The sequence below is a fragment of the Spinacia oleracea genome, chromosome 2, assembly GCF_020520425.1.
Source record: "Spinacia oleracea cultivar Varoflay chromosome 2, BTI_SOV_V1, whole genome shotgun sequence".
Classification (NCBI taxonomy): Eukaryota; Viridiplantae; Streptophyta; class Magnoliopsida; order Caryophyllales; family Amaranthaceae; genus Spinacia; species Spinacia oleracea.
This window is the reverse complement of record NC_079488.1, coordinates 91,554,994-91,582,259: the sequence shown is the minus strand read 5'-3', so window position 1 is coordinate 91,582,259 and position 27,266 is coordinate 91,554,994. Positions and strand designations below refer to the sequence as shown.

The 27,266-nt window shown below is 38.3% G+C and overlaps 2 long non-coding RNA genes across 2 annotated transcripts; both read left to right on the top strand.

Annotated features, from left to right (window-relative positions):
* Positions 1 to 1,260: 1,260 nt before the first annotated feature.
* LOC110792523 (uncharacterized) lies at positions 1,261 to 5,651 on the top strand. Its single transcript, XR_008927253.1, has 5 exons — positions 1,261 to 1,383; positions 1,465 to 1,523; positions 1,929 to 1,973; positions 4,776 to 4,999; positions 5,082 to 5,651. It is a non-coding gene; the product is annotated as an uncharacterized lncRNA (long non-coding RNA).
* Positions 5,652 to 15,418: 9,767 nt separating this feature from the next.
* Positions 15,419 to 17,815, top strand: LOC130467082 (uncharacterized). Its single transcript, XR_008927252.1, has 3 exons — positions 15,419 to 15,894; positions 16,555 to 16,619; positions 17,582 to 17,815. It is a non-coding gene; the product is annotated as an uncharacterized lncRNA (long non-coding RNA).
* Positions 17,816 to 27,266: the final 9,451 nt, after the last annotated feature.

The following is a 27,266-nucleotide window of genomic DNA, read 5'->3' as shown; positions in this document are numbered from 1 at the left end:
TTGATTTGGTTTATTACTTTATTGCAATTAATCATTTCGAATCTTGATTTTTTTGGTTCTTACATATACCGACAATGTTGATACAAGCCATTAGGCTACTATCGAATCAGTGACACAGTATAAGGGCGCCAACAATGATAGCATACGATCAACATGCAGCGATGGCAGTAAATAAAATTGCATTAAACCATACTCTCATTTTCTTCTACATTAGTTGTGATTTATTATTATCACTTATTAATTTGGGAAATGGATCCTGTTTTCCATTTTTAATTATTTGAATTTAGTTTTTGGGGGAAAGAGTAGATTAATTAGTGTAAGGAAAATGAAAGATCCATTTTCAGTTACTAAAACCATAATTGATTATGTTTGAAGTGTATTCGGCTAAATGTATTTTTATTATACCATGTATAACTTTCGTGTCGACAAGAATGTAGGTGTTTAAGTTCTTCTAACTTATAAATGCGTCTGTCTTCACTTTCTTTACTTCTTGTTTAGTTTCTTGTAAGCTTATTTTTATTTTCATTGAGGGATAAAATTGTGACTATGTGTCTATCGCTTTGTGACTCTTTATGCACCAAAATATGAACAAATATTCTTGGGATTGGCATTTTATGTAAATATTTCCGTAGATGCATGTTTGGTTTTTGGAAATATTGTCTTAAATGAACAAAGAAATATGGATATAGAATCATTTTAAAACAATTGTGAGATTTTGTGCAATTCAAATGGGAGGAACAATGGTGTGGATGAGAGGGAAAATTATGTAAATAACCGATCTTTGTTGAACTTTTTGAAGTTTTCTTATTATTTATCCCGCCGTTACATTCTTGAATGGGTTTACTGTTGCTTATTTTTGTGTAAAGATCATGGAAATGGTGGGGTGTAATAACAAGGTTATTAGAAGACTTGTGTTATAGTTTTAAAAGTGTGATACAAGCCTAAAAATTGGTGACACTAATGGAGATGTTAATCAGATGTTATGCTTATTATCATTCTCTAAGCATAGTTACTAATTTTTTTTTATTAACCTTTTGATTTTTGACTGTTACAATTGATTTCCAAAATCTTTACATTGAATTATTGTCATTGTTATGGTTGATCTTTGTGGTTTGATTGAATTTGAGGCTTAACCATTGCTATAGAGTTGTAATGGATTATTGGTTTGGAGGAGGTTCGTGGATATTATTTATCCATATTAACCAATGCACTTCATTTCTCTCTTTGTCCATATTTATTATTTTCTTATTTTTCCAGGGATATTTATTAATTGATTGTTCTTACATTTTGCAGAGGACGTCGTCTGAATTGGGAAAATGGATTGAAATATCTAAGGGAGACAAGAAGACCCATGTTATTCGTCGTCGCCTCATTAAGCATCATGTATTGTTTTTCTCTCTCCACTGCATCCATGATAGATCTGAAGCACCCTCTTCACAATTCTTCCCCATTTTTGATTTCCAGGCCATTGAAAGGATATCCAATCCATGAATGAGTATAAATGTGCAATGGATTGATAAAAGGTTTGTGTTTTCTCCAGATATGTCAGATGTATAGAGTTCATTGAATTATTAATTTTCTTGATCATGGTTGGCTTCTATGCTCGATAGGTGGTTATATGCACATAGAACATTTTCCCTCTTTCTCTTATTTATTTAAGGTGTTGTTGGCATTCTCAAAAAGGCTGTGAGATTGACAGGAAGTTATATTCGTCTTTTTCTCACACAATCACAACGAATGTTATGATTAGCGATACATTTGATGTTCCATCTATGTTAGTGTGCAAAAAACTTTAGTTAACTCCTCAAAGAGACATTAGATCAATATTGTTTTTACCATGTTTGCCATCATTGTGTATTCAATATGTGGTTTGGATTCATAATACAATGTGTGTTTGTAATGATACTACTCTTCTGATTATGTTACAGCTTAATACTGAAAAGGGCCCATTTTAGAGACCTTATGGTGCTCAGGTGCGTTCTCCTTTCAATATTAATACATATATAGTACATGTTTTTAATATTAATATGTATTCATAAAATTCTTGTTAGTAGTTCAATATAAGGAGTAGATTAGGGCAGATTACCTAAGAAAGTGATTAGATTGCTTTTCATATTCCGAGTACCTGGAATTTTTGGAAGAGTTCTTAACCACTTGAATATTCGTTTTTAATAGAATATGTGTATGAAAAGTTTTTCATGTCACTCAATATCGTGAAGTCATTCTATATTCCAGTTCATATAATCTAATACTTCGTATAAAGTATCACAAAGATAATGTTGGGAAAAAGATCTTTAGCTTCTTTACACTTTTATCTTAGATGACAAACTAGATAAACAACGAGGAAGCAAGGATTAAAGAAGGTGAGAAATCTAACCAATAATCAAGATAGTGACGAAGATTACAACATCAACGTAAAAAATAAAAAATCTCTTGACAAGACTAACATTAAAAAATACTCCATGAATGATAGCAAATTAGCAACAAATATATTTTTTATAGTGTTAACCTAATCATAATAGTTAAACAACCATGTATATATATAGTCATATAGACACCAATTGAGGTACATACCGACACCATCAGTTCATTCCCGCATTGAATAGGAAATCGAGTGATAGCTATAGGGAAAAAATAGTGGCAATAAACCTGAACAATGTGCAGCTCGTTCACAAGATAATTTGACGGGTTTTGCTGTGATATCTGTTAAAAAAAAATGTGTTGAAAAGTGTATGTCGTGTAAAACAAATAAGTAATATCACAAAAAATCAAATAAACTTATCCACATTCACATTCAAAATGAAGTTACAAGTTGGACCGAGCTATTATGACAAGAACATATAATATAATCAATCAGTTTCATACTCCCTGAGATAATCGAAATAATAAAAACATATGCACTCAATTGGCAAAAACTTATATACTCTTTATGATGTACTTCGTATAAAATAATCTCTGGCTATTGCTTCAACTCGCTAGCCTCGAACGAATTATTTTCTGCCAGGGACATGGTGGGCTGTACGAGCAAGTAGAAATGGGCCGCCAATTTCGAACCTACTCTCGAAAAACCTCGTATGTAGATCAAAAAGTAGTAAATGCAAAGAATAGATACAAAAAAAAAAAGAAATAGTAAAAAGAACTGAAAAGGTATACCTCAATATAGGATAAAAGTGCTTGGGGAAGAACTCCATATATAGGACATTAGGAGATGTGTATTGTACATCAAATCAAATAGTAATTGTTTTTGATGAATTGAAGATCTACAATGACAGTTTCCGAATGGAGGTTTAATCATGGGGATGGGGGTTTGGGGAAGTGGGGAGTTATAAATTGATTTTTTTTTTCTCTCTAGAGGAAGTCGTGGGTTTGACTTTGCCGTTTTGGTAAAGCTTCAATCAAGATGAGAAATGTTTTAATTTCATTTTCATTTCTTTAATCCTTTTAACACAATCCGACAAAGAAGCGTTGTCTAATTAACATACCGTTGTGAAATATACCTACTTACGATTGCGAGAAATGAACAAATGTTGTAATATGTAGTATTAATTTCTCCATACTCCTTAGCACAACGGTTCTTAGTTGAATAGTTGACCCGTTTTTATTTAACCGTTGGTTTTTGCATAGTAGTGTGAATTGGTTTAATTGAGACATTGCTTGAAATCAGATAGTCTGTTGGAACTTTCTACTGTAAGGAAACTAGAATTGATTATAAACTGAGAATAGGACTTTAAATGATGGTGTTAGTGCCAAGGTTTGTGAAGTTTGGTGCTTAATGTTTCTAAGGGAACAGATGAACTTGTTTGTTTCTTGTTACTACGTTTTATTTATTATTCCCTGCTTAATCTTCATTTTTCTATCGTATGTTATTCAGAACCTAAAGTTGGTTAGTTGGGAAGCATGGTGATTGATTGCTCTTTGGGTTGGTTTAAAACTAACTTTTTACTTGGGTCTCCTACATTCACTTGAAGATTTGCAGAAATTCAGTTTCAGTACTTTCCTTTCAAATTTGGGAAAAATTAATTGTAAATTGACGTTTATAGTTGACAGTTGAATAAAAAATGTCAGATATAGCATATCATTTTGAGATGGAATCGATATCTTCTTACTTCAGAATATTAACCAATATCTCAATCCTATGAAGCTTTTACTTTTGGTTCTCGAGATAAACAAGATCAATATACATAGTACCGTTATTTTTACAAATTTAAAGTGATTCTAATTTTGACCAGTCTCCCAGTAGTATTTTCAAATTGTTCAATCCTGATAGTAATCTCAGCTTGCAATCTTTCCTAAATAATCATGTTAGGGCTCTCTCCTGGAAATAATCTTGATATTGGGGAAAGGAGACGAGGAAAGCACTCTTGGGAGTAACTTTTTTAGAATGAAACGACTGAGAGGACAGGGAGGGACGGTGAGAATAAGATAGGAAGGAGGGGGGAGAATAAGGTAGCTGATTTATGTAACTTTTCTTATAACAATAGCATCATTTATAAAACTCTTGGGAGTAGTAACTTTTCTTTAGTTTAGTGAACTTTGTTCCTGTTTTATCCTAAGACAGTCACGTTATTTTATTTTCACAATGTTAATGTCCTGATCTGATGCGATAACTCAGTCATTTTGGTGAATTATGTTGCTGATGTTGTGAAAATATCTGCTTTGTTTGCCCCTAACGTTGCTTAGCGTAATTTTTAATCTTTTTTGTCAAAAGCATATCTTCTGGTTGTTTTATAATTCATTGGGTGATGTTAATTTTGTTTATATTTTTGTAATGATAGGCAAATGGCCAAATGCCCAGTGATGTAACTGTTGGAGGTAGAGACGTTGCCTTCAACACCTTATCCGTTAAACTGAAACATGTTCCCATGCTATCTTTGTTGATATTGCCCAGTGTCATTTGATGAAGTGAGGACTAGAACTTGCCTCTAGCTTTTTTACTATGAATAGCTGATGAGTGGAAAGGAGGATGCTGGCAACAATTTTACCCATGGTTATTATACCAGTAAGTACTAGGCTCTAATTTGAATCCCTTTTGTGATATTTGTTTCTTTAGATTTTGATCCTAACTATTTGTTAAATTGCAGTTGGTAAGGAGATTGTTGACTTCTGATTGGACTGTATCCACAAGCTTGCTGATGACTGGAATATACTGGACTCCGTGGTTTCCTTTTCTTCAATGTTGCAAGTGGAGCACTTGTTCTGGTCTTGGATCCCTCCTTTTAGAGTCTCTCTATTGATGACAGAAAGCAATCCAATTTGCGTTTCACCATGTCCTCACATCTCAACCTCAGTTGTTGAGCCCTATCACCGCGTCCTATTAACCCAGTATCTCCTGGAGCAACTGATGTCGTTCTCCTTCACAATGAAGCCATGTACAACATTTGCAGGCGCTCACTTGACATTGAGCATCCAACTTACACCAACCTTAACTGTCTCATATCTTAGGTAAATTATTGGCTTATTGCGGATTCAGCAGTTGCATATATTCTGATGAAGATAACAGTTTGTTAATTACTTATTTTATTTTCTGCAATTCGAATTTTCTATGATTTCTATTGTCAATTCAGTTCAACTTCTTCGCCTTTTGGAATTAGTCCCGCGTTTACAGTTTTGTTTTATCCTAAGTTTTAGGTGCTTCTCAATTTTGAAATGAAGCTTTTATAGACAATTTCACACCAAGCCACCTTAATTGTTGCTGAAGGCGAGCCACAAATTGGTGGAATACTGTATACTATATTGTTCCTGTACAGTTTATTACTCACCTAATATGCATTCAGATTTTAAAGGCTTCATTGTTAGTGTATGTTGTTACTAGGCATGGTCGGATATGGATGTTGAAATTGAAATCGGGATGGGATAGAACTAAACTTCTTATACAAGTAGAAACGTACAGTAATATGCTTGCCACTAATTTGGGAAACGGGAATAACGTAGATGATAATATTCGTAGAAGTCAGCTAAAATTGACGATCTTAATTAGTACGAAAAAGGAGGTGTTGGTAGTTCGATCTGGAATCTTGTTTGTCGTTGGTAAAGTAGTATAAGGTTTGCATCACGCTCTTGACTTTTATGAACAATAACTTTTTTGCAGTCATGTTGGTGCAGAAAGGATTGTAATTATGAGAATTGATCTCGATATGGGGCTATGGCCTGGTATTTGATATAGTTTTTCATTATGAGGGTAGTAAGGGAAATTTTCTTACCTAGAAATTAAAGAAAGAATTTATCCACATTGTGTTGTATTTACGCCTTTACATGGTCAACTTCTCGTGACAAATGAACTTTTCTAGGACTATTTTTTAAAATAATAAGAAAAATACAATGGTTCAGTAGTAGTGTATGAGGATGAACATTGGGACAAGAAAGCCATTAGTTAGAAAAGGGGTCGAGGTTTTCAAGAAAATCTCTGACAATAATTTGTAGCCTGGAGTGTAATGCATGTAGAAGGCAAGAGAATTTGTTGCCAGAGTACACGTCTGCAATCAGTATGCCACCCATGTACAGTACTTGATGTTTTGTCTAAAAAACAATATAGGTAATTTATTACTTAACAATCATGGAAACTGTAGTGTCTACTACGAAGGGATTCCCGTTGATTTAGGCATTAATCCTCTGTGATGCGTTTGAAGGATGCAAGTAGGTGTGCCTGGTAAGTCATATTAGTTACTTTATTGGAGAAGAGTTAGTATGGTTTAAGATCCATATAAATGTCGTTAACATATATCATACTTCGTATGTGTTAATCGTACTTTAATCGTATAGTTTTTTTATAGGAAAGATGTCTGGAAATGTATCAAATTATTAACAAAATGTGATGGTCTGAGACTAATTGAACTAAGTGCCTGCTAGGTAGTAAGATAAAGGGAGTTGATTTTTTGGGTGGAGAAATAAACTAATAGGCTTTAATCGTATAGGTTTTTGTAGGAGAGATGTCCGGAAATGTATCAAATGATTAACAAAATGTGATGGTCTGAGACTAATTGAATTAAGTAGCTGTTAGGTTGTAAGATAAAGGACATGGATTTTTTGGGTAAAGAAACATCTTATTTTCGTTCAAGCCTTTAGTTGAATACTGAGATAGAGAAATTTCAAGGTGGGGAAGAGGTGAAGATAATTCGGCTCTCTCTCTCCCACATCTTATTAAGGTTAGGCTTGATGGTTGACAGGATTTGGTGCAGTTACCATGTTTGAGTATACCTCATTATCTGAAATTACTTGCACTTGGTCATTTTTATAACTTGGAAGATATGGGAAATAGAAGCACCAACACTAACAACAACGAGTGATAGATATTTAACAACATTCTTCCCCTCCCTATAATTTCTTAGCATGTATTCTATGGAAAGTTAAAAGGATGGTGGAGGGGAGAGTTAGTTAAGAATGATCATGTCTTGAAAAGTTGACCTCCCTTCAAAGCCTATGCCTTTGTAGCTGTTACAAACTCTTTCATTGTCCTAGCTGCCTGAATGGATTAGCCTTTTATTGTCGCTTGAGTCTCTGTCTATCTCAAATTTTGGTACCATGACTTCATTTCCAAAATCAATGGGAAACCTCATATCACTTCAGACACTTAAGATCTATTTATGTCATGGGCTTCATCTCTAGAACAGAAGTTCAAAGAACCAAATGCGGAGGATTGACACAAGATTAAACACATCTCATATTGATTGTAGTTAATAAATAGGTGAGGTCCAATTCTTAGATCTCGTTTTTATTATTCCTCTCTGCCTAAGTTCCTCAGCTCTCTGCTTTAAAACAGTCTGTCATAGTATTTCTAGCTTGTATTTCTCTTCCTGCATGAGCTGATATTTATCATGTGTAACTTTCTTTATGTTTTTCTCCCAGGAGAGTACAAATGCTTGAGGAGATCCTATGCCGATGTTTTCTAATGCAACATTTAGTGATCCCTTTATCTTAGGGTAGGTCTAGAGGTCATAACCATCATGGTTGCTCATATGGTTATTTGATGTCCTTCTGATGATTTTATGCTATCATTGTTTCTTTTCATTTCACATAAAGCTAGATTGTGAGTTCCCAACTTCAGATTAGAGTCCGAATGATTCTTATGTTCGATTTTGAAATAATACTAGGCTATGTTTTTCATTGAACGTCTGTATATGTAATATTATCTGGAGTGGACTAAGGACATGTAGGCTATGCTTGTGTTTGAACATGTGAAATTGTGAATGTTGATGAAACATCAGCGTTGGAGTTGTTTATGTTTGAACACTATAAAAGAATGAAGACACTGCTGGAAAAGACTAAACATGTTACAGGGTTAGAATTTGAGTGTCGCAACATGATAGCATACACAATCTATTTCAGTTCATTATTTACAAAAGAAATGTTATACATGTAACATGTAAGAACTATGTTGTAGAAATCTGTAAGAAATATATTTCTTCTTTCAAATACAAAGTTTTATTTGATTGAGATAATTCAAGAAAAATAATTGCACAATTGATTTTTTCTACCTTGGGGGACGGCGCGCGTTAGCGCGTCGGCCAACAACTAGTTTATACAAAACTACAAAGCACTACTATTACCCATGTTGCCATGCATATACTCGTATATGTTTTCAAAGTGTAACGATTTTGTGAAATGCTTTACTAAAAATCTAATCACACTAATAAACTCAAGACTCTTTCAGAAAGGAATTATTATTATTATTTTTATTAGTATTATTGTAATTATTATTATTTTTGTATAATTACTAATCAGAAAAATTATAAATTACAAGAATATCCGGTCCTTCGAGCTCAGGAAGAACGGTCCATCAAACAGGAAGTATAAACTACGGTTGAGGTAACATCTATTGCTAACACCCACAATCCCTTTATGAAATGTGTTTTATGAGATTATGAAATGTGTTTATAATGATATGTTTTTATTGGATTGTGGGATATGAAATGTATTTATAAAGTTTGCTTTATGCATGATGATATTCAAATATGTTTATGAATGATTTTATAAGACTGATGTTTATGAGTTACGAATAAGATACGAAACATGATAAATAAAAGTGTAACCGGTTCTGGCAGTTAGTGGGGTTACTATTTCTAGGTCGTGCACGTACCGCCGTACCGCGGGACACCCAACAAGGGAGAGTGCTCCTTGAGGGTTACCGCAAGCTAAAAAAAAAAGAAACTATTTAGGTACGGGCGTATGTCCAACAAGGGAGAGTGCTCCTTGAATACTATCGCAAGGTGGGAGACGTCCCGCAAGGCTAACTTGTCAGTTACCAAGTAAAATGAATGTTTATGAAAGATAATGGGAACTATTAAAGTTTCAAGTTATAAGTGATGTTTTATTATAGTGCATTTATGAAAATGATTTACTATATTCTATTCTCCCTGTTTGCAAAGTAAATAAAATGAATTGAAATGAATTTACGTTGTTAGGGTAGTATGTTACTGGGCCTCGGCTCACGATGTTGCTTTTGTTTTAGGTACGAAGAAGATCATGGGATGCCTTAGAGTGAGGATACCACCATCAAATTCACGATCGAAATTTAGTAAAGATAACTATGTCATTAGTAATAATGGACGTATTAATTAAACTCTAAGTTTGAATTCATGATTTGAGTTAGATTTATATATTAATTTTTATTCAATGTTAGAAGTATTTATTATTAAAGTTTATTTAGTAATTTAAAAAGGTTATGTCGCCTTGTATTTCCCACGAGGGAGATACGGCATGTGACGCTCCGACTAAATTACGGTTTCCGCTGCTAATTAAAGATAATTGACCTAATTAATGGTGTTTAGAAGTCGGGGCGTTACACTATTAAACTAATCTGAGTTGATTTTAGCAATATGCAATATATAATACTAGATCGATCGTGATTATCTGATTTAAATAGTATTAAGGGACCTAGCATGATAATCCAATTTCCCGAAAATATTATATTTGTTAGGCGCGACAGAACAATCAGATTTAGTTAGTTTAACAGTTCATAAAAAGGGCGAGGAAAGCAATTAAATCATCGAGAAGGGGCACATTACGACGCACCCTTTAGAGGTGCGTCACGGTTCTCAGAAAACTAACCACTTTGACTTTGCTATTTCTCCTTTTTATTTAACGAATCTCAATTATGGGACAGGATACGTTCTGTTCGATTTATGGATCGATTGCGACAGAACGCGTGAACAATTTCGCAGCGTGAGGCTTAGGCTAAGGGTTGGAGTCAATACTCAGAATATAATTGTGTGTTGTGTGTTGTGTGTTGTCACGTCGAATTTGGGGCTGTATTTATAGGGAAGAGTTTGTGGAAAGATAGAATTGCAGAGTTCTAATCCACAAAGAATTAGGAAAAAACACGTACCAGGTAGTTTCGGCGCCCAGCTCTGGGCGTCAAAGATTTCGGCACCCAGGGCTGGGCGTTGAAAATAAAGATCCATGCAATTTCAGCGCCCAGGGCTGGGCGTTAAAGATTTCGGCGCCCAGCTTTGGGCGTTGAAAGTGATGTCTGGGCCGAGTTCTTTGTCAGATTTGGATTCCTAGAATCCGGAGTGTTTGAGACTTAATCGAGTCTTTTAGTGCGTATCAATTTCATGACGGAATGCGTCTGGGCCCGTTACGAACTCTAGGCTCGTTAGGATTTTAATTAATACGTAACTCTTTATTTCCGAATCATATTAGGAATAGGATTCTCGCAGTTTTCTATCTCATTTAGGATTTACGTTGGAGTGCAACACCTAATTCTGACAGGTTTCTATCTTTTATGACTTGCCACTTTTAGAAGCTACCCTTTACGACAGTTACTATTTTTAGCAGGTTTCCAAAAATAGCAGGTTTCGGGTGAAATGAAAAGGGGAATTAAAATTCGTTTATTTTATAGGAGATGCGTTGTCAAGTGGAGATTTATGCTTTCATCATCGAACCTTTCCCTTTCGGGAATGGGACAAAAGTAGGTGTCTACAGTTAGCCCCCACTTTGACTGAGTCTCGGGATGAGACGATGCTCAAAGTATTAGACGGAGTGCGTCACACAAGCCATGGTGTATGTGACATGTTTTGCGAGGGCCTCACGAGCCCCCGAGTGATAACAATTGACTTAAGGGTCATCACTTGAAATGTCGACATATCCCTCACGTGTCATTGGGATTTGTCAACGGATAGTATAGAATACTCCCTCACTTTGTCATTGGAAGTATCTAAAGAGGCGTAGAAACTCCCTCACTTTGTCATTGGGAGTAGCTACAGATGTTTTCGAAATCAAAGCTATAAAGATTCTCATTTTCAGGGCTAGCTAAACGAGAAAACCCCCTTGTTTTTATGGGACGTAAAACGAAGGAAAATCCAGCACATCGCTCTTTTTTTGGAAAAAACGGAAAACCAATCCTTTTAATTTTTGGAAAAGGGAAAACCAGAAAAAGTTATCGCTGCAGCGACTAAGGACCTGCGCGGTTAGTGGCGCAGACCCCGCCGGCTAAAGATGGCGAGCCTGTCCGCTAAGGGTGGACACCCCGTCCGATAGAAGTGGACGAATCTGTTTTAAAGTTTGTTTGCTTTTTTTGAAAATAAGGACCTACGCGGCTTGTGACGTAGACCCCGCCGGCTAAAGAAAGCGAACCTGTCCGCTAAGGGTGGACACCCCGTCCGATAGAAGTGGACGAATCTATTTTGAAATTTTTTTGTGTTTTTATTTTTTGAAAATAAGGACCTACGTGGTTTGCGCCGTAGACCCCCCCGGCTGAAGATGGCGAGCCTGTTTTTTGCTTTGAAGATTTTTATTTTCTTTTCATTTTCGAAAACTGAGGATCTGCGCGGCTAGTGACGCAGACCCCGCCCGCTGAAGGTGGGCGAGCCCTGTCCGCTAAGGGTGGACATCCCTGAATTCGTTTTTCTATTTGGAACTCGCATGGTTCGTGGCGCGATCTTGCCCGATTGAGGTGGGCAAGTCCCTATTTCATTTGTTCTTGTGATTTCTTTGAGAATTTCTTTTCTTATTTATTCTTATAGGAGCGAATTCTTCCGAGGGATGCTCGGATTTAGTTGCAACCTGAATGTGGGTTAACAATGTGTTTAGATGGACCATAGTCTCGTGGTCATCACCTTTTCATGGTTTTGAGCTAGTCTTTTCGGCTCAATTTTGCCACTACCTGGGTCCTTGATTAGGGGACTATGTATAAGTATCAACGGCGACCTTTGTCTTGAGGTCGTAAACTGGTTTTATTTTTTGAGACATCCAAACACGGGACTTCGTACAGCGTAGTCTGGGAATATTGTTTTTACTTTGCATAATGTATATTTTCTTTCGAGCCCCCAAGCATTCGTGCTTGACGGTCTGTGAGGGGGTCGAAAAAGCACGAGGCTAATGCGTGACCTCGTCCCTCGTGGGTGTGACGATTCTTTTTATTCAATCAAGTGTAATTGGATTTCCTGTGACTTTACACCCAATTGACTAGTAATATAGGAGTCGCCATTTAGTTTTTAACGACAATGAGAAAAACTGACAAAACCCGGTTATCGTGACATAAAGGGAGTGCAATTATGTTTGACCACGACGGTCGTAGGTTCCCTTGTGATCCCTGGTGTGGGGATCTCTCAACATACACCCGCAAGGTAGAGATTGAGGGTTCGGGGGACTGTAACTACCGAGAGGAGTACTTCGCTCGTCGATAACTCCAGAGGCAGGATATCCTTACTAGCTCAGCATAAATAATTGAAGGGACATGCGTTAACTATTAAACTAATCTGAGTTGATTTTAGCAATATGCAACATATAATACTAGTTCGATCGTGATTATCTGATTTAAATAGTATTAAGGGACCTAGCATGATAATCCAATTTCCCGAAAATATTATATTTGTTAGGCGTGATTGAACAATCAGATTTAGTTAGTTTAATAGTTCATAAAAAGGGCGAGGAAAGCAATTAAATCATCGAGAAGGGGCACATTACGACGCACCCTTGAGAGGTGCGTCACGGTTCTCAGAAAACTAACCACTTTGACTTTGCTATTTCTCCTTTTTATTTAACGAATCTCAACTATGGGACAGGATACGTTCTGTTCGATTTATGGATCGATTGTGACAGAACGCGTGAACAATTTCGCAGCGTGAGGCTTAGGCTAAGGGTTGGAGTCAATACTCAGAATATAATTGTGTGTTGTGTGTCCTTTTCACGTCGAATTTTGGGCTGTATTTATAGGGAAGAGTTCATGGAAAGATAGAATTGCAGAGTTCTAATCCACAAAGAATTAGGAAAAAACACGTACCCAGGTATTTTCAGCGCCCAGGCCTGGGCGCCGAAGATTTCGGCGCCCAGAGCCAGGCGTTGAAAATAGGGTCTGGGCTGTTTTCTTAGTCAGATTCGGATTCTTGAAATCCGTAGCGTTTGAGACTTAATCGAGTCTTTTTGTGCGTATCAATTTCATGACGGAATGCGTCTGGGCCCGTTACGAACTCTAGGCTCGTTAGGATTTTAATTAATACGTAACTCTTATTTCTGAACCATATTAGGAATAGGATTCTTGCAGTTTTCTATCTCATTTAGGATTTATGTTGGAATGCAACACCTAATTCTGACAGGTTTCTATCTTTTATGACTTGCCACTTTTAGAAGCTACCCTTTACCGCATTTACTATTTTTAGCAGGTTTCTATAAATAGCAGGTTTCGGGTGAAATGAAGAGGGGAATTGAGATTCGTTAATTTATAGGAGATGCGTTGTCAAGTGGAGATTTACGCTTTCATCATCGAACTTTTCCCTTTCGGGAATGGGGACAAAAGTAGGTGTCTACAGTTAGCCCCCACTTCGGGATGAGACGATGGTCAAAGTATTAGATGGAGTGCGTCACACAAGCCATGGTGTATGTGACCTGTTTTGCGAGGGTCTCACGAGCCCCCGAGTGATAACATTTGACTTAAGGGTTATCACTTGAAGTGTCGACATATCCCTCACGTGTCATTGGGATTTGTCAACTGATAGTATAGAAACTTCCTCACTTTGTCATTGGAAGGATCTAAAGGTGCGTAGAAACTCCCTCACTTTGTCATTGGGAGTAGCTACAGATGTTTTCGAAATCAAAGCTATAAAGTGTAATTGGGCCTGGCCAAGCCCAACCACGAGGTAAAAATGTTTTTAAAGATTCTCATTTTCAGGGCTAGCTAAACGAGAAAACCCCCTTGTTTTTATGGGACGTAAAACGAAGGAAAATCCAGCACATTGCTCTTTTTTTGGAAAAAACGGAAAACCAATCCTTTTAATTTTTGGAAAAGGGAAAACCAGAAAAAGTTATCGCTGCAGCGACTAAGGACCTGCACGGTTAGTGATGCAGACCCCGCCGGCTAAAGATGGCGAGCCTGTCCGCTATGGGTGGACACCCCGTCCGATAGAAGTGGACGAATCTGTTTTTTAATTTTGAAAATAAGGACCTACGCGGTTTGTGACGTAGACCCTGTCGGCTAAAGACGACGAACCTGTCCGCTAAGGGTGGACACCCCGTCCGATAGAAGTGGACGAATCTATTTTGAAATTTGTTTTGTGTTTTTTTTTGAAAATAAGGACCTACGTGGTTTGCGCCGTAGACCCCGCCGGCTGAAGATGGCGAGCCTGTTTCATTTTGTTTTTGAAGACTTCATTTTTGGAAAACTGAGGACCTGCACGACTACTGACGCAGACCCCGCCCGCTAAAGGTGGGCGAGCCCTGTCCGCTAAGGGTGGACGCCCCGCTCGCTGGAGGTGAGCGAACCTGAATTCGTCTTTTTGATTTGGGATTCGCGTGCTGCGGTCTTGCCAACTGAAGATGGGCAAGTTCCTATTTCTTTGGTTTTTTGTGATTTCTTTTGAGAATTTCTTTTTATCCATTCTTGCAAGAGCGAATTCTTTCGAGGGATGCTCGAATTTAGTTGTAACCTGAACGTGGGCTGACAACGTGTTCAGACGGACCTTTGTCTTGCGACCGTCTGGTTTCGCGGTTTGAGCTAGTCTTTACGGCTCGATTTTGCCACTACTTGGTCTTTGATTAGAGGACCGTGCACAAGTGTCAATGACGACCTTTCCCTGTAATCCCCCGTAAATTTATAAATTTTATTAATATATTTTTTTAACGTATATTATTTATATTTAAATAGAACTTATGAATTTTAGTAATAAATATATAATTAACGTATTTTAAGTACGTTCTAAATATTTAACAATTTTTGAACTTTATTATATTTATATATTTAATGTATATTTAATTTTATTTAATATATTCTAAATATTTTAACGGTTTGTGCAATCAAGAATAATTTTAGAATTTTATGTTGAAAAGAATTTGAATTAGGAAAACTCGTTGAATTCGGAAAAACAATCCTAACTATTTTTGGATTCGATCAACCTCAATTCTAGTCCTAGCCCACTTGGGAAAGCCCAATAGTATAAACCCATAACCCCTTTTCTATTTCACGTAAAAATCAAAACCTCATCTTGTTCCCAAACTCACGTGAATTTCAAAACCCTCAAGAACTCCATTATCTCCCCACGCCGTTGTCCTCGTTGTTGCCCAGCCACCGGACCACCACCGCTCCCGCCGGTAAGCCGTGTTCTCTCCTTCGTCCTCTTCCTCTTCATCGAGTTCCTGCTACCTTGCTCCTCTTTTCTCATAGTCTCGTCGTTCTCGCTTCCCCTCTGCCGTGTCGGTTTCGCACGCAGCAGCAGCAGTCACAAGCACCCTCGCCGCCGTCCACCACCTCGCCGCAGCCCCGCCGTCTAGCACGTTAACATCCCCTTCTCCTTATCCTCCCTTTTTCTTTTATTTTCGTTCCTTTTATTGCTTGTTCTCTTCGATTTTCGTGGCTGACCACCACCTATTCGCGCAGCAACCACCGCACGCAACCGCCGTGCTCAGCCCTCGCCGCGAGCCACCACCTGTTCGCCGGCCAGCCTCCTCTCTCCTCTTCAATTCTTGGTTATTTTCTTAAACCCTAAGTTATTTAAATGTTTTAATTAATTTAATTAATTTGAATTTATGTTTCTTGAATTAAATTTATGATTTTTATAGTTAAGTTATGAAATTTCAGATTATATGTTGTTGAATTAATTTAATTATTTTCAGATTTGTTAATTGCGTTTAATTTAGAGTTTTAATGGAGTTTTAATAATTTGATTCATGTTTCTTGAATATAAATTATAAGTTTTTATGATTAAGTTAGATTTTCAGATTATATATTATGCTTAATTAATAATTTAATTTTCAGATTACATAATTGAATTGAAATAAGAGTTTTTAATTATTAAAGCATGGATTTTTAAGGTTTTAATATTCCAAAATCATAATAGAATGATTATATATTATTAAAACTATTATTTTTATGATTTTAAGAACGTTTGATTATGTTTTGTGGGCGTTTGAAATTATTCTATATTGCTGGAAATTTTAAAAGGGATGTTTTATTGGAGTTTAGAACGTTTTGGGATCATTAGTTTAATAGTTATTATGCTTGGAGGTTATTTAGTTAAGTTTCGATATTTGGGATGGTTCAAAATATGTTTAGGATGTATTTAGAATACTTTAGTATTGCTGTAAATTGTTTGATATTGATTGGGGAATTTTATTGGTTGCTTTTAGGCGGAGAATTCTTTGTAGGCGATTTTTGAATTCGTTAAAGTGGCCTATCAGTTTGTTTACACAAGGTACGTACATACCGTGTGCTTGGATGTGTATTGTATTGAGAATATGATGAATATATTTATGAACTTGTTTATGTTGGAATTTCATGTTCAATGTCGTTGAATTAATGCGTTGAGCATAGAACTTTATTTATAAGAATTGAATCATGTTAGCATGGAATATTGATGCAAGCATGTTGGTTTTGTGGAACTTTATATTATTTAATATTGGTTTAGATCTTTATTGATCGTTGTTCCTCTTTAGATTTTCACTACTTTATAAGGGCCGAGGACCTTGTTTGGTGGTTGAACCTTATACCTAATAAAGGTTTTTAAATATGGATAAAGGAAGGATTAAAATAGTTGGAATTGGCTCTTGGTTGAATGTTGTGATCACTGGTTTAATTCAAAGATAAAAGAAGTTGTGTTTACTTGTTGAATATAATATTTATGTTTGATGAGTCATAACCAAGTATTAAAAGTTAAGTCATGTAAAGTGAAAATGAGTAGCAATAGCTTTAGACTGTGCACGTCTAAAGTGACGGACAATCAGGAGTTGGGGTCATGGGTAGCCTATGGCTTTTTCTGGGGCCGGATTGATCACCGGTTCTATTTTTATTTAAAAGTCCCTCGATATCGCAGGTCATTGGGGTTTACGGAGTCGCGCCCGTACCTCGTCTTCCTTAGTGAAGAAGAAGAAGTTTCTAGTAGACAACTCAGTCCATTGACTATTTCAATTAAAATAATGTTAATGATACAAAGGTCTAGTTCAGTCAAATATAGTCTTCAAGTCAATATATCTTGATTATCCTTGCTTATGTTTTATTTAGTACCATGTTAGGAGTGTTCGTTTAATAGAATCATGTTAGGATTATTATTGATTTAGTATGTAGTACTCAGCTTTGCTGATTACGTGTTTTTGCTTGTGCATGTTGATCATGGCTATGCCTTATTGATCCTGTGATGACCCAATCTTTGGTGAGCAGTCTCTAAGAATCAATAAGCATTGTCCATCTGCAGGTTTGAAGATGTTGCATCATTGGGATCAGGAATAGAGAGCTTGTATTTAGTTTTGATTTACTAAGTTGACTTGGGTTTGTTAATTGGGACTTTAAACTTGTCGTACTATTTATATTTCCTTATTTTCGTTGGATGATTTTTTGGGACTAAACCTGTAATCGATTATTTATAAACCTAAAGTTAGTTTTATGTTTTCCGCTGCAAAATTCTGAATAAGCCGTTACGTTTTCACACGGGCGATAATGCCTTGATAATTCTCTACGTTTTATATTAAAAGATTATTTTAGAAAAGAGAGAATTGTCGGGGTGTTACATTCCCTGAGGTCGAACCCTTTTTTTTTTGAGATATCCAAACATGATATGGTGTATGGCGCAGTCCGAGAATGTGATTTCGATTGTGCGCTCCTTGTTGGAGTCTATTTTCCGCGAGCCCCCAAACACTGGGGCTCGTCGGTCGTTTTTCGCATCTTGTAATCATGTTTGGGGTCATGCACGTATGTGCCAGCGACCTTTTATAGTAGTGTGCTACTTTAGCGAAGCCGTGGAGTGCGACTTTAGTTTTCAGGCGACATCCGGCTTTAGCTTGGCCCGGATTAATCCTTTGACAGACAAACATTTTTTATTTGGAAAACCAACGACTTTTGGTGTTTCGAAGAATGACCATGATATTTAACTTGTTTTTTGAAAAGTGTACATAAGCATTTTCTGAGACGAGTCTAAGTTTCGACCAAGTTTTAATGTTTATTATTTTTTTTTGCTTATTTGGGAGCTAAAGGTGCTTTGGGCTTGATCCTACTTGCAATAGGGCCTCGTGTTTAGCAACACGGTCTTAAGTCCTTTCCTGTTCCGCGTTTTGTGAAATCTGGGCCTTGGGCTGCATTTTCAGCGCCCAAGGCCAGGCGTTAAACATTTCGGCGCCCAGCCCTGGGCGCTGAAAGTCTTTTCCTGGTGATATTTGACTCTCGGATTTCCTAACACGTTTCCGAATGGGATCAGGATGTCACTGGGTGCGTCCAGCTATATATAGGGGCTAGATACGTCCCTATTTTCCACCACTCTCAAATTCTTTCCCTCTTTTTTGCTGTGTTTTAATTACTCATTTCTTTTGCCATGTCGATCCCTATTTTCTCACTCCAACGGACTGTTAGGCGTTGGCTACGGGCCCTTACTCCCACAGAAAAAGCTTTGTTAAAAGAATACCACTTAGAGGCACTTTTAGGCTTACAACAAATTAATATTGATTATAACTTTCTGCATGCTGCCCTAAGCTTTTGGGACTCCGATCATCATGTTTTTGCCTTTCGGGGCAACGAAATATGTCCTTTGCCCGATGAATTTGCTGCGATCCTTGGTTATCCTACTAATGCTACTCCTGTTACCCCTGGCACTATTGAAGAGGGTAAAACAACCATAAGGGCTTTCCTAGGACTAGATGATAACATGTTTGCTGAAATTGTTGTAGAGGACAAGGTTAACTTGGCAAAACTTGTAAAACATCACTTTAGGCCTAGTAAGAATATGACCGAACAGAAATTGAATATTCGAGCCCTTGTATTTTGCTTGTTGAATCACTATTTGCTATCGAATAACAATGGTGAGTTCGGTGACATAAGGTTGATCCCCTTGATTAGCCAGATGGAAAGTTGCTATTCTATTATGCCGTTGGTTGTTGCCGAGACTTTGCTGAGTGCGGATGAGCTGAAGAAGGATGCCAAATCTGAACATTTTAAGGGAAGCCCCCTATTACTGCAGGTAATCGATTTTCTTCTTTGCGTACGCATACGCCCCTTTTGCATATATTTCTTTTGCTGGGGCTGAGTTTCAGTGCTCAGGGCTGAGTTTCAGCGCCCAGGGCTGGGCGCTGGAGTTTTCGGCGCCTGGTCCTGGGCGTTGAAACTGCGCCCCAGGAACCGTTTTTTTTTCTTTTCATTCTTTTGATTCGATCGTACCTGTTTTTGCAGATTTGGCTTGCGGAACGGCTTAGACTTTTGGAAGATCCTGCCGATCCTAAACATTATCGCCCTATAGCCTTGGGTAACCGAAAATACTTGCACCAAGGTCAGGACGAGGCCGAATGGACCTCTTTTTTTACTTATGGCATTTGTTCTATTAAGTGGGTGGTACCATGGTGGGGTTTGACTACTATGACAGGAGTTCTGATGTATCGATTTATGTTTCTTTGTTGGGGCTATCTCGTCCCATTTATATTTTCCCTTACCGAGTCATGCGTCAATATGGTTTAAGGCAGACTATCCCCTTTTCTGATACGGTACCACCTAAGGTAGCGGCCTTTTCACAAACACGGGTTCTAGCGTGGGCTAAGTATTATGATGGTCTCCCGCGTTGGGCCATAGCTACAAATGGCTTTGTGGGTCTTTCTGAAAACTACAAGTTGTGGATGAGCTCCGATGATAAAGATGTGAGGGCCGAGGCTCGTAATGGGGAGCCGGCTGAGCTTTTGATACCTTGTATTCGTGTTAAGTATGAGGGTCCTGATTCTGCCAGACCTCGTACCTATAGTATTAAGACTGTGAAAGCTCGTCCTGATCGAAAGAGAAAGGAAGTTCCTCCCCGTTCCAGTTTCAGGCCTAAAAAGATGCCTAACATGAAGGGGCCTGCTGTTGTTAAAAGAAATGCAAGCTGTCGCGGAGATCATCGCCGGAATAATGTATGGGTTAGGAAGGCTCAGCCGCCTATAGAAACAGTGGCTAGTCTAGTTGATGATAATAATCATTCTCTCACCATTGTCTGTGCCCTTGAGGCTGAGCGGGCTATAACTGAGAATGTTTCTGAAGCCTTGGCATCTTTGGAAGTTAGTGTCCAGGAGCCGGTTCTTATGGAGATTGATATTGGGGCAGCGCAGAAGACTGTGGGGGTGGATCCTGCAAACATTGCCCTCTACAAGACTTTATTTGATGATCCGGAAGAACTAGAGTAGTGTAGTTCTTGCTAGGGTGTAGGTGCCCTCTATTTATTTCAGTTGTGTTTGTTTTTATTCTTAGCACTTTGTTTTCCTTCTTATTATTTTTTAATAAAGGCGTATTTTTATTTTTCATTTTCATTTATTTTTGTTTCTCCTCTTTTTTATGTATTTTATATGTCTAACACTTTTTGCACAAAGAATATTTGGTTTTTTTATTGGACCGAATCCTTGGTAAGGATTGCCTACGTATCTTGTCAGAATCAGGTCGCGCGTAGTTCTAGCTTTTGAATAAGTTCTAGGATGCCAGATTTTAATAGATATGCCCTGCGGTGGTAGCATATTACTTAACCGGTCAAATGAGTGAAGTATTATCATTATTTTCGTCTGCCGTTTTTTTTTTGCCATAGGTCGCGTAAAATTCGACTAATTTGTATAGCTTTATTCTTGGTAAACCTATTTTGATACGTACTGTACCCCCCAAGTGTTCGTTATTTTTCCGTTGTGTGCGGATAAAATGACGAGCACTTTCGAAAAGAAAATTTTTGGCAGGCAGAGAGTTTCAACGCCCAGGCTGGGGCGTCAGAAATTTCGGCGCCCAGCCCTGGGCGCTGAAAATGACTTGGGCAGTCAATTTTTGACGCATTGCTTCACATGTTCTTGCATTTATTTCCTTTTTTTTTGTGCCTTGATATTTTGCTCGTATTTAAAGCCAATTTTGAGGCTATTTTGGAGGCTTTTTCGACTGTTAGCGTGAAATGCGTTTTTGTCCGGATTAATTTTTTTCTATTCGTGACTCGAAACAATTTTGAAAATGGGGTTAGGGTGCGGAATTTATGAAGATCTTTGTGTAGGCTTTTGAGGTGGGTTGAAGTGCGTGTTGTTAGTGAAGGGTATGATGGAATCTATGTTTTATGAATCTGTTTTTTTTGGTAACATTTGCATTGTTTTGGATTTTGATTTCCTTTGATTTTAGGTTGCATGGATTGACTCTTATGATGACACTGGTTGGCTTTTTAGGTTTTGGGGATATGAATGGGATAGTGTGGTTTATTTTGTGGGTTTCGGGAATTGGTTCCCATGGCACTATTTCAAAACCGAGTGGGCTTTGTTTGTTGGGCCTAGAGTGGGCCGCCTCTTTATTTTTGTATTTTGCAAGTACATTTGGTGTTTATTTAGTGTTAGAAAAAAAATTTAGGAGAAATATTACGCCTTTATTGATTCGGAAAGTAAGGAAAACACACTTGAAATAAAACTGACCTATATTCTAAGGGGCCTTAGGACCATCTAAAGTCTCTATTATTTTTTTCTATCAATCTAAAGAACTAGTAGGCGCTTTTTACTAATGGTGCTCTATGTGGCTCAAGCCTGGGGTTTAGTCTCATAAAACTTCGGTCCTTCACCGGTACTCATCTTGAATTCCATTCCTTTTGCATTGACCCACTGATATGTCTTCACCCATCCGTTCTCGACCTCTTCTAGTGTTGATGCATGAGAGATTAACCGGGTTGGATCGAAACCTTCATCTTGTAAAGCTAGGGTAGTCATCACAGTCTCGTTCTCCATAGGCCTCGATTCGTTAAATAATGTCCATAGAGCCTGGTTGTCCAATATTTCAGCTGTTTTAGTCTTGGTGAGGTGGGGTGCCTCATCCAAGGTGTGGCAGTCATGGAAAATTTCAAATCCGGGTTTTAGCAAGCCATCCTGAACGAAGGGTTCAGGGAAATCACAGCATGGGTGTTCTTCTCCTTCCCGAACGAACATCCGGTTAAGGGTCCTTTGATACGGGGGAAGGAGGGTGGTTTGTTTGGCTTTGTTAAGGCGTAGCCTAGACAGGTGGTCAGCAATATCTTCCTCCATTGGTTCATAGCCTAAGCCAAAGGGAGTAGATTTGTTGGGAAAATGATGGAATGTGTATTCCTTCTTCCTTATGCCCAATGGGCTTCCAGGGAAATAACCTTGAGCTAACAGCATTCTAGGGATGACTCGGGATGCATGTGGGTCTAGGAATGCTGGATCATAATCTTCGATGAACTGGATTGTTTCTTCCATTTGAAACCCGTAAAGGTCGTCTGCAGTTTCGGCCGTTCCAACCATAGTAAAACTGACGTCGAGAGGAGGGGCGCGGATTTCTAGTATTACCCCGTTACACACGCGATCTTGCCCGATTGAGGTGGGCAAGTCCCTATTTCATTTGTTCTTGTGATTTCTTTGAGAATTTCTTTTCTTATTTATTCTTATAGGAGCGAATTCTTCCGAGTGATGCTCGGATTTAGTTGCAACCTGAATGTGGGTTGACAATGTGTTTAGATGGACCATAGTCTCGTGGTCATCACCTTTTCATGGTTTTGAGCTAGTCTTTTCGGCTCAATTTTGCCACTACCTGGGTCCTTGATTAGGGGACTATGTATAAGTATCAACGGCGACCTTTGTCTTGAGGTCGTAAACTGGTTTTATTTTTGAGACATCCAAACACGGGACTTCGTACAGCGTAGTCTGGGAATATTGTTTTTACTTTGCATAATGTATATTTTCTTTCGAGCCCCCAAGCATTCGTGCTTGACGGTCATTTCTTATCAAAGAGGTTCCTTGGGGATACGTATTCTGTAATGTCCTTGATCGTGTTTGGGATTGTGCTCGTAAGTGCGAGTGATCTTTGTAGTGGTGTGCTACTCTTAACAAAGCCGTGAGGTGCGACTTTCAGAAATCGGCAATTCTCGAGTCGAACGGATACAACAGGGCCTTATAGAAGTCAGGGGCCCTTTTTTGGGTCTGGGATCATTTTCGGCGCCCATTCCTGGGCGTTAAAGATTTCGGCGCCCGGCTCTGGGCGCTGGAAATGATTTCTGGCGAGGTTTCTTGATGACACAGCTGGCCTCTTGTTCATTCGTTCATTTCACTTGGAAGTTCTATGTATTCTCTTCTCTTTTGTTTTTTCTTTTTTTTAGAACGCGTTCGTAAATGTTCGATACTTAGAAAAGATGATATGTGTGTGCGAACGAGCGTTCATAGAATGGTCGTGGTGTGCGGTCCATTAATCAGTTTACTTGAATCATTTTTTTTTTTGAGCAATGACTGATTTTGAATAGTTGCTTAGAAGCTTGATAGGGTTCAGGCCCATTCATGAAGTGGGTTCAAGCATCGTGCCCTTTCGATTGTTCAAACATTTGCTTCGAGATTTTTTATTTTGCTATGGTTGTTTCGTAGCTTGGAGCCCCCAAGTATGCATGTTGGGATGCTTCCTTTTGGCGTACGATTCTTGTAGGTTCTTTCGAGAAAGATGCCTTGGGGTTCCGCTCGTGTAGGTGCGAGCTATCCCTTTCGTGGTAGGTAATATTTTGCTACCTTTAATCCTTAATGTAGAAGTCGTGTGGCTTGCATTTTGAATTTGGGCGATAAGTAGTCTTTGCCTCTTTTACACGTGCTCTTGGTCGTGCCTACATTAGTGCAATATGCCTTACTCTTTTTTAGACTTGTACCGTGGGATGGTTGAACTTATGGTGCGACGTAGGCTTGTGTGGCCTAACAGCGTGTCTTAGAACATTCCTCCAGGTGTTGGGATATCATTATTATTCTTTGCATTGGAATATTTCATCACGCCTCGTTCAGGTGCTCGAACAAGTGTATCACCTTCTGCGTGGGTTTGCACGGCTTATTACTTCGTTCGATGCGAGGATTCATAGGTGTTTCTTTCTTATTTTTATATCTGGGCAAAACTTGGCCAGCAGAGAGATTCAGCGCCCAGGCTGGGGCATTAAAGATATAGGCGCCCAGCTCTGGGCGTTGAAAATGATTTCCGGGTATATTTTGACAGTTCTTATCCTTGATTTTTTTTTTCTTTCGCTTTTGCTTTGGAACGAGGTAGACTGTGTAACAGGCGCTTGTAGGGCGAGCGTTATGTGCAATAGTTTGATCGGAGTTTTGGTGACTCGCGATTTTCAGTTACCCTTGTTAGTGGGGTGACTTTATATATTCTAAGTAGTGCTTTAGAATTTGGGAGGGGTTGTAGCCATTCTAAGGTCCGTTTTACACGATTAAAGCTTAGGATTGTGCCCCTATGATGTATGTATAGCATTAGCGTCGAGAATTTGCGATAAAATCGTCATTTCGAGCATTTTTAGAGTGTTTTTCTCAAGCCCCCAATTGTAGCTACGGGATTGGCTTGGTGCTATATGCTTTGCATACGTTTTTTATGCATTCATGGTGACACGGATCATGAATAGTTTGAACCAGACTCGTTTAGTGCGAGGTACGTTCGAGTAGTGATCTGCTACTTCTCTTGTAAATGTCGTATTATGCGACATCGCCATGGTCAAGGTAGTCACATGTTGTAGTATGCCTTGGCCAAAAGCTAGGTGCCTTTCTTTACCCATAATCATATTTAGAAATCTTTTTGACTCACTTGCAACATCGGGATAAACGCATACTTAGATTAAACCAACGACACTTTATTATGTTCGAAAAAGTCTTTGAAAATTATTTGAAAATTATTTAAAATCCGAGTCCTACTGTGTACAATCCGAGGTGTCCTAAGTAGGTTGACTCATAGAAGGGTTCGTACAGGATTACATGAGTGAATCAAAATACTGTTACGATTTTCGGAATGCTGTCTAAGGATTTGCTGGAAGCCAGGGTGCAGGCGTCAAGGTATACTTGTGCCCGTTTGGCATATACTTTAGGCTTTTAGGGCCATCTTTTCCAGGATTTGCGGGAATATAAACCGTTTTCAAATTGACTTAGATTTACTTGGTGTATGTCTGCACAAAAGGTCAAGGTATACTTAGTTCTTTCCCTAGCTCTTTCATTTCAATTTTTTAGCCCCCAATTGCTATTATGTCTTCCCTTTAATGATACTTTTAGATTTCGATTTTAGATGTCCGTGTCATATGTCTGAGTAGGGTGAGCCTTGGTTAAGTGCCAAGTCCTATTGACAATGTCTGATTTTTTTCAAAGGGGATTCGCAAGCATTTGAATTACCATGAACGGGTGCCCTGATTTCGAAGGAACGATGGGGCGACGCCGTAGAACAATGCTCTTTATTGCAAGCTTACTGCCTTTACTACTTGTTGGCGATTATGACTGTGTCTAGTGGTGAAAGAAGGTCTTTAAGCGAACGACTATGTCTAGTGGTGAAAGGAGATTTTTAAGTGAGTTAGTTCGCTTTAGGGAGGGTCAAGTCGAGTATTTTAGAGGTCATGGACGCTTGCGCTAGCCCCCATTCAATTGAGGCAAAGCGATCTTTTTGAGTCTTGGCTAAGTGCCTAGGAGTGTGAGTGCTCCTCCTGGCAAGGGTATGTGCCCTTATTATTTTTCGATGTGTGCTCGTTTTGGCATCTTGGTGACTTGGATTCTTCCTTTGACTTTTCTTTCGACTTTGGGTTGCAAGTAATTAAATTTCAATAAGGGACTTCTATTCTTTATTCTTGTTTTTCTATAGGCTTTAATATTTTTGCAAATTGGTTGGACCGAATCATGAATTGCCTACGTATCCGCCTTAAATAGATTTAATTTGGAATCAGGTCTTGCGTAGTTCTTAGCCTAGAAAATGGTTTCTTAGAATGCCGATTTTAAACAAGTACGTTCCGAGGTGGAAACATATTATTTGAAACGGTAGAATAAGTGAAGTTTATTATTATTTCAATCTACTGCCTTGCCGTAAGCCAAAAATTTGTTTTATATTTTTTTTGATTGAGTACATGTATTTTTTGGTGGTACGTATATCTGAATACGTGTTGTACCCCTCCAAGTGTTCGTTATTTTTCCGTGCATGTGCGGATAAAATGACGAGCACTTCTGGACAAAATTTGGCTAGCAGAGAGAATCAGCGCCCAGGCTGGGGCGCTAAAGATTTCGGCGCCCAGCTCTGGGCGCTGAAAATTACTTCTGGGCGGATCTTTTTTTTTTTTGGTGCGCTAAATGCTTTTTTTCTTTTTAGACTAACTTTAGAGGCGCTTTGCAAGGTTCCTTTTTTTTATTATTTATTACTTTTTTGTACTTTTCATTTGTTTTCCTTTTTTATTCGTGACTCAAGACGGTTTGAAGGATGGGTTGAATGAGATAGGATAATTTGTATAGGTATTGGTCAAGCATAAGGATTACATCTGCTAGGATTCATATTTTACGGCCTCAGGCTAGTGTCACGAGTTTACATCAATCAAGGCCAATAAGTAGCATAGGGACGGCTCAAGGGTATATCGACAGGACGTATCCAAACAAGTTATATGGTCATTATGCTAATGGTGGTGTAAGAGCAGGTTTGGACTTTGGAAATGATGGACATGACGCACGTGTCAATGGCCGTGCGTGGTTTGCGGTTGATAACAAGTTCAAAAACAAGAGTTGAGGTAATGGTTTCTTGGGTTATGGCAATGAGAACATGGATGGGTTAAATGAGCTGAACAGGGACCCCAGAGCGAAGGCGTCTAAGAGCATAAGGATTGGAAAGGGTAGACATCGTAGAATTTTATGATTTGGATTGGTTGACTTAATTCTTTTCATTCGTTTACTTGGGTAGATTTCGCACTTTGGGAGGTAGGGGCTAAGTATTTCATGGCTCGCTCTTTTCGCTCTCCCTTTTCTCTTTCTATTTTTTCTTTTTTGCTCGGGATTTCCCCCCTCAACATAATTTTTTTTATTTGGGCTAAAAGGTAGATGGTTGTGGTCTTTGAGTCACGAGGCGAGACTGAATGAGCCTCGTTTAGTAGGCCTATAGTGGACCTTTAATTTTAGTA